We start from the raw sequence: 7,883 nt of genomic DNA, 5'->3' as shown, positions 1-7,883 counted from the left end.
TTATTCTTTGTACCTGGAAAAGACAATGGGGTGCCAGTGACGCAAGGACACTGGAAGGAGACAAAGGTGGAACTAGCATTTCCTTCATTTTTAGATAGAAGATGTCTGTGCCAGTGAGGCAACTTCTTATACGCCAAGCATATTGAATTACCCTGTCCAGTGCAGAATTTCAGCTTCCAGCAAGCCTGCAGGAAAAGAAACCAAGTACTGAACCTGTTTCAACAGACCTCTGACTTGCATCTGATGTTGATTTGCTCCTTGCTGCTTACCATTTTCCAATGGCACATCACATCTTGTTCTTGTCCCTTTTCCCTGACCCAAAAGACTGTAGCTGAATGGGAGCAAAGAATTTAGCATTGTTTGGGGCCAGCTCAACCTTGTTCATTTTTAAAGTTGTTCAGACTTTAAAATGAACAGGAGCTGCAATGTTTACATTTTCAAAAGTTCTCAGAATAAAATAATTTACATAGGTCGTCTGTGGCCAGGAGGATTTAAAAGAAGTCTCACATGAACTTTCGCTGTTTCAATTGAATGCAGATGCTTGGACACGTTGACCTCTCTTTATGCTAACATCTACAAAATCAGTATTGGCTTCAGAGCATTTATGCATCTTTGTGTGTTCTTTATAAAACAGTATATCAAGGTGAATGGGTTTCTGAGTTCTCTGCTGCACTTGACATGATCCTTCTGCACAGGCATAAAAGTAGCAGACATTTCTGTGCAAAAATAATCACTTACATAACTAACTGCACACCATATTTTTATGATTAATGAATAACCAAGCCAGCATTCATATTTAATCCCACTGGACTCTGATTATGCAAAACTAAATCGGACACTGGCCATTTCAATTCAAGAAGCTATTAATTTCCATTGAAAGTAGAAGAACTGGAAAAGATTTAAAAATGTAGATGTATACAGAATGTGATCCATAACCCCATGAAGTCCATGCAAATTTTCCCAGTGATTCTAGAGGGCTTTATGCAAGGAAAAAATTCTTCTCATTTTCAGAAATTATATGTATGGTGATAAGCAGATATACACATTGATTAGTGAATTACTTTACTGGGAAGCCCAAGCCTTGTCGTTCATTTTTACAAGAGCTCCATGAGCCAGATCCATATCTGGCAGAAATCAGAAAAGCTACTCTGAAGCCAGTTGGGAATATAACCCAGTATCTGCGTGGTGATGATTTTCCTTGAAAACATTTGTTGTTCAAATGCTTTTCATTAATATTTTTTTTTTTGTATGTGGCTTTTCTGAGACTTCTTAATTCTGACTACCACACTTCTCTCTTCCCTCTCAGGAAAGTACCTGATGATGGTGCTTGAAAGGGTTTCTCGAGATGTGTGGAAATCCAACAAGCCAATTTTAACTTAGAATATCCCCCAAATAAATAACGGGGCAAATAATTCTCAGTCAGAAAACACAAAAATTTAAACATCATGTGAAGGATCACAAACTTGATTTTGTTGAGCAGAGATCAAAAGAGATGCAAATGTAAGAACTTTAAAATGAACATGTCCAATATGAATGATACAAAAGGTCCACAAGGACCACAGAAGTTGTTTACTTAGCTATTCTCAGTCCATCATCAAAAGTTATATCAGAGTCAGGTTTCATTAAGGTTAATGAAAAGGTCTCTCTTGGTCTTCTACACTCTTACATTAAAATACATATTTGAAAAATATAACTGTAAGTCTTTTTATAAGATAAAAAATATGAAGATTCTGTTAATTCTGAAAAAGGGAAAACACCTGTACCTATACAGAGCATAGCACAGCATAGTATAGTACAGTGTGGTATTTATAGTATAATATATCCTGCTATTGTCAGTCTTAATGGTGACAGATGTACAAATCAGATGATAGGTAAGGATAGTGCTTTATAAAGTGATCCTTGAAACCCAAACCTTGGGAGACTGTTTGCTTTTAAATCTTTGATCCAGGTACTCAAATAAGATCCCCAAGCTTACGCCTGATGCATTAACCAGGCAGAGAAGGTGGAACAGTGTCAGTACCTGGTTTGGGCTGTGGCAGAATTTTTAGAAGTAGTGTTGAGCTCTAGTATGCACTTTGAAATATTTGCAACTACCACAAAGTATGGCTGCCTGTGTGTGGGGGAATATGTCTTTTCAGAATATTTAGCTAATACTACAGAATAGTTTATTGCTTACTTTTACTTTATCTGCATTTCAATCAGTATTTGTATTCTTTAAAATTGAAAAAGAAAATGCAGCATTGAAATGCACTCTCTGTGTTAAGCTGCCCTTGGATTATACTGTCATTATGGTAAACCACTATTGGCACAGGAAATATATTATGTAAATTGTGGAGTACACAAGACTTTGATGATTTTTGCAGACAGTATTATATAGAGACAGAAATATATTTTTCATGTACAAGACAGAATTGTCCAAAATTTTAAGGACTTAAAATATATTTTAATAGAAACCGCAAATTGATGAGTCACTTTTGAATTCAGATTGCAGCATAATCCAAGCCTTAACCTTCTGACAGGTGAAGCTAGGGCCTAATTCATCCCTTTCTAATCTACTTTGTATCTTTACAGTCTCATCCATAGCTTTCCAAGAAGAAGCATAATGACAAGGCAATGCTCAACAACAGTTTTGTTAGCATTAGAAGGCCAACAGTCTATGCAACCATGCTTTTCTATGTCTTCCCACCCTGTAAGATCCTCAGAGACATCAGAACATTTCATTCTTTACTTTGCAGCTCCCTTCCTTCAAAAACTAAATGGGTGCCTAGCACAGACCTCACAAGTGACACTGACCTGACCTCAACCCAGCCATTCCCAAGAACGGGGAGCATGATAACCTGGGGCTCCAGACATGGGGAAACAGGATTTTTTGTGTGTGAAGGAGTACATGTTCATGCATGAAAGGTTGTATTGGGTTGTCAAGTGTATCAGTACCAACAGAAATAGCACCTGATGAGGATGGGGCCAGTTTGATGGAGCTGTTTGATGATCTGTTCAGCACTCTAGGCCAACTATAGCCAGGCAGAAAACAAGCAAAATCATGCAGCATTCTTGCATTTAGCCTCAGCTTTCCCAAGATAATGCCTAACTTTGTATTGTCTTGTATTTTGCTGCTGAGTACCTGGCTAACTCTGAGATTTAAAAGAGCCTTAGGGATGACCTAGCTCATACCAGCAGAAAGCAGCTTGGGGGTGACCAAACTCATGCCAGGAAAAGCAGCTTCTCTTGCCCACCTGCCACAATCCCATAGTACCTTTACCCTGGTGGCCTGTGAGGTGTTGTGCAGTTACTGCTACAGCCAGAGCTACTCCAGCCACAAGGAGACCTTCAGCTGTAGCCTTGAGTTTTCTCCATGGCACAGACTGACTGGGTATGGGCTGCAGATCACTGGACCCAGTGAGAGCCTGATCCAGTGTTTACTAACATCAGTGTTCATCCTTGATTTTCAGTGAGTTTGGGTGGGATTTTTAGTGGCTTATGTTGCTACATGACAGACTGGATTTTTATTTTGTTTTTGTTTGAATTTTTCTTCCTGTTCCACTGTTTGGATAATGTATATTTACATGCAATTCCAAGCAAATCCAGCAGAGTTTAATTGTCTAGCAAGTACTTATCTGGGATGTTAGTGCTACTAATAATGGTGGTAGTTACTAAAGATTTCAGAGATTTGCCTTGTGAGACATTTTACTGGAAGACAGCTGGAAATTTAGGATCCTAATTTAGAAAGTTTACTTGCCTCTTTGGAGGATATTAGAGCTCCTTTTGAGTATTTAGGACACTTTCACTTTACATCCTGAAGAACTCAGACTGTCTAGTTTACAGGGCAGTATGCATGCTTTGGCCAAGCATTAGCTCTGCAGTGGGAGGAGAGCTGGGTGTGTGTCAGTGGTCCCTATTCCCAGAATCTTCACTTCCTGAGCACTGACTTCTTTTTTTTGCAAAGAAACTTGAGCTGACAGCTGAAAGGAAAAATATTACACCCACGGGTCCTGTCGTCCTGTGAGGGGGTAGCAGGGCTGTGGGGAGCACCCTGGGCCACACCTGCCCTGCAGTCCAGGCACATCCACAGGGCACTATTCTACTTGGGGCAAAAGCTGATTGTGTGACTGAAGGCATGGAACTGAGGGGTACATTAGATGTGATGGGATGTTGAATGGTTTGGTGGGTCAATCCCCTGGGGACAGAATGAGAGACAAATTTTCCTCTGTTTTCTTTGCATCATCTGAACTGAACTCAATGCTCTTTAAGAAGAGCGTGAATCATGAGAAACACAACCTGTGTCCCAGAGTAGTTATGTAGGATGATCACACAGTGTTAATTTGTAACTAGGAAATGCAGTGTTTTTCATAAAGGTTGATTTAAAAACATAAACCATAGACTTTTCTTGTTTGCATTCACAGCACAGGCCTATCCCATACAATCTGTGTGCTGCAAGGGTCTACCACAACATAACAGTTGCTTGAAAAAGTACTCATTTTAGCAAAGTTACGGAATACAAAGTTGTTTAATAAGTAGCTTCAACCTTTTGTAAGTAATGGAAAAACTTGTGTTATCTCATTCCAAATTCTTTTATTACAGTTATAGGTCAACCCACACAACTTCAAAGCCATAAAATTACATGGTGAGAGTCTCAAAGGGTAATATGGAAAAAACAATAAATAAAGCAAACAATATTATAAGGTGAACAGGTTCATCTTCCAACAGTGCTGAACGCAAAACTAGCTCAGCAAAAATGACGTAAGTTCCATTGTAATAAAAATTTCAGTCACTGAATGCTGCTGCACAGAATTGTAAGTTCTTGGTGTGGACAAAAATATGTGTGATAATTATGTGTAATATGTGTGATTACTGCAACTAGATGTCTACAGAAGCAAGCATGTTCTATTCTCTATCTATAAAATTCTATTTACTTTTTACACACAAATACCATAAATATAATTCAGCTGTAAAGCCCATTCTTATGCAGAGCTCTCACTGAAGATCAGTGCCTGGTAATCCTATATATCAAAGGGAGAATAACTCTTTTATATGCTGTTTATCTCCCAAATTATATGAGCTCTTTTTAAATAGATTTTTGCATTCTTCCATTTTAAATGTTTTCCTACATTTCATATTTCCACCATTTTATCTTCTTTCTTTTCCACAGTTTAAAATATGTGTGTGATTTTATCAAAAATATAGAATATTTCACTTAAAAAAAAGCAGACTTTAGAACACTGTTTTCCATCCCCCTGATCTATTAAAAAAAGTTCTTTAGAAACTTAAATAATTTACTTTTTAGATGAGTTCAAAATTAGAAAAGAGAAATTTAGTAAGGAATCTCTTTCTTAATTCTCTTAGGCATATTACTTCTGACATCTTCTTCTAAGTATCTCCTGGAAATGATTGCAGCATCTGATAAGCACAGCGGCTTCTTGGAACCTTGTAAATGATACATTAAAAACCATTTATTTTGTTTTATTTCCAAATTCGATCCATTCTACATGCCTGCACTCATGCTCAAGATTAGAAGCTTTCCTTCCAACAATTCATAACATAATCACTTATCAAAATTGTCCAAGGTTTGCAGTAAAATTTTGATTAGAAGGTTTGATATAAAAGCTAGACCCTTCTTTGAGCAAAGAGCAGGGCCTCGCCTCATGATTGTGGAAAGAAATGACATTTACAACAGCCAGAAAATGGAAAATGTTAGCAAGTTAAAGCAAACAGAAGCTGAACATTAGGCTTTGACAACACAACAGTGCAGTGTGTCCAACCTGTTATCAGTTTACAACTTTAGCCTCACAGTCCTCTTTCCAAACTGACTAAGTTCTTTGTTACTTTTTGATTGAGATCGACCTGGATTGCACAGTCATTCCCACCGTGCCTGGTGCAGCACTGCTGCTGTGGGAGCCAGCAGAAGTGTAAGGGCTGTGCAGACCAACATGCTGCATTATTTCTCATCAGTGAATGTATTTAGTACCTTCTATGGAAAATATATTGAGGAGCTTGCTTTCTCTTCTCAACTAAGGACTAGCTGTGGCCACCAGCAGGGTTGCCAGTTTGACCAGGTAGAAGTGCTATAAATAAGGAAAAGTTCATCCTGTATTTAAATAGCTCTGAACTAAGCAAAACAATGAGTACAAAGTTTTGTACTCAATCATAGAGGAAAAATGTCATTCATACTTCAATTGGTCTGTGTACTTTCAGTGTGCAAATTTACTTGCCCGGGTGGTTTTGTCTTGGTCTCACCAATTTCAACACAAGACTGACCTCAGGCCCAGGTTTCTAGTCTCACATCAGTTTGTGTGAGAAGCATAGAGACACTTCCAGAAAGCCTCTTGTCTTCCACAGTCCCACCAGCAGGATTTTTACACAGGTTTTCTTTGTGTTCCACCATTATCTGTAGTAGGGCTTTTCACAAGAAGCATGGGAATCCGACATATTCAGCTGGGGCTGGCTCCCAATTTGTCCTCAGTGAACCTATCCCAGACTTCCTGGGAATGAGAAAAATAACCACAACTTTTTTGCAACAGCTTTTCAGCAATGTCTCAGTGGCTGTATCAGTCACTCAGTTTCAGAATGACTATTTTGAAATATCTATCCCTCTGCTTCTCACCATGTCCCTACTCTTTCTTCAGCCTGGAGGAAGGTAAGGAAATACTTGCCTCTGTACCATGGAAAAGCATGGAAAAGGCAAAAGTTATAGATAAAATCTCTACTCTCAAAATTAGTGTGAAACAGCCTAAAACAATATATGAATTTGTGGCCAGAATGGACAGAGGAAAATATCCCAGAAAGCCACAAGAAAGTGAATATACCAACTGAGAAATAGTGGAACTTGTGAGTTTTAACACCAGTATTGCTGTAGCCTGACAGAGCATGAGTTAGACCTGAAGGAGGACCCAAAACAGGATTATTCTGTTCCCTCCACCTCTATGGGCAGTGACTCTATCCAGCTATACATAAGAAGATGAACTGTTCTGATTCAGACAGCTCCAGTGGCTTCTTTTGAAGTCATTCCACATTCCAATGACTAAAGGGCAGATACACCAGAAAGTAAATATTTGTTCTGGTGGTGAGCTCCATTCAAGTCCTGTGTTTATGTACTGGAGCATATGCTTGACTGACCAAAAATCTTGAACTGTGGGTACCTCACATACTTCAGAGCAGGCTAATTCTGATTTGCCATTCTTATTTGGCAAATTTTATTGTTCCATTTATTTAATGAATATCTTATATGCCTTTTGGGGTAATGCTTTTCCTCTTCTCTGTGATATTCTTTAGTGTGCAAATAAGTAGAGGAATTAGGAGTGTTCCACATGGCTGCTCTTCAGATTCTGAAACACATAGAGCCTTTATCCTTGAGAAAAGTTTGCAAACTTCAGTGAGCCTTTCCAGTACTGTTTCTAAAGACTTGGAACAATCTTTTTCACCATGCATTTTCCATTGACAAGACAAGTTCCTAGAGTGGGATTAATCTTTAATCTTTATAATTAATGTTTCTAGTTAGGTGAAGATGTATTTTTAAGTACTTCAAGCTGCATCTTCCCTGGATGACAGGGCAGGATTTTTTTTAGTTCACAATGCACGTGTATATGTCTGGGTTGTTGATGCTTTGCATGTTGATACAAAAGCCATAATACTTCTCCAGTTTCTTACACAGGGCTCATATTCCTCCCTTTTGCTACACATACAGCTTCAAGGTCGTTTGTTCTTAAAACTAATGTACAAAGCAGATACAATTCAAGAAAGTGGGAGGAGGCTTTGATTTCACAGGAGGCATAGTGGGCAGGCTGGATTCTTTAGGCAACAAAGTCGGCGGAAGCTTTCTTCATGGTCACTTCTTCATGGGGAGAACACCGGTAATTGCAATTCATGATCTCCTCTCTCTCCATATCATT

Source organism: Cyanistes caeruleus, chromosome 1, assembly GCF_971803275.1.
Source record: "Cyanistes caeruleus chromosome 1, bCyaCae1.hap1.1, whole genome shotgun sequence".
In the NCBI taxonomy this organism is placed as follows: domain Eukaryota; kingdom Metazoa; phylum Chordata; class Aves; order Passeriformes; family Paridae; genus Cyanistes; species Cyanistes caeruleus.
Note: the sequence above shows the minus strand (reverse complement) of the source record.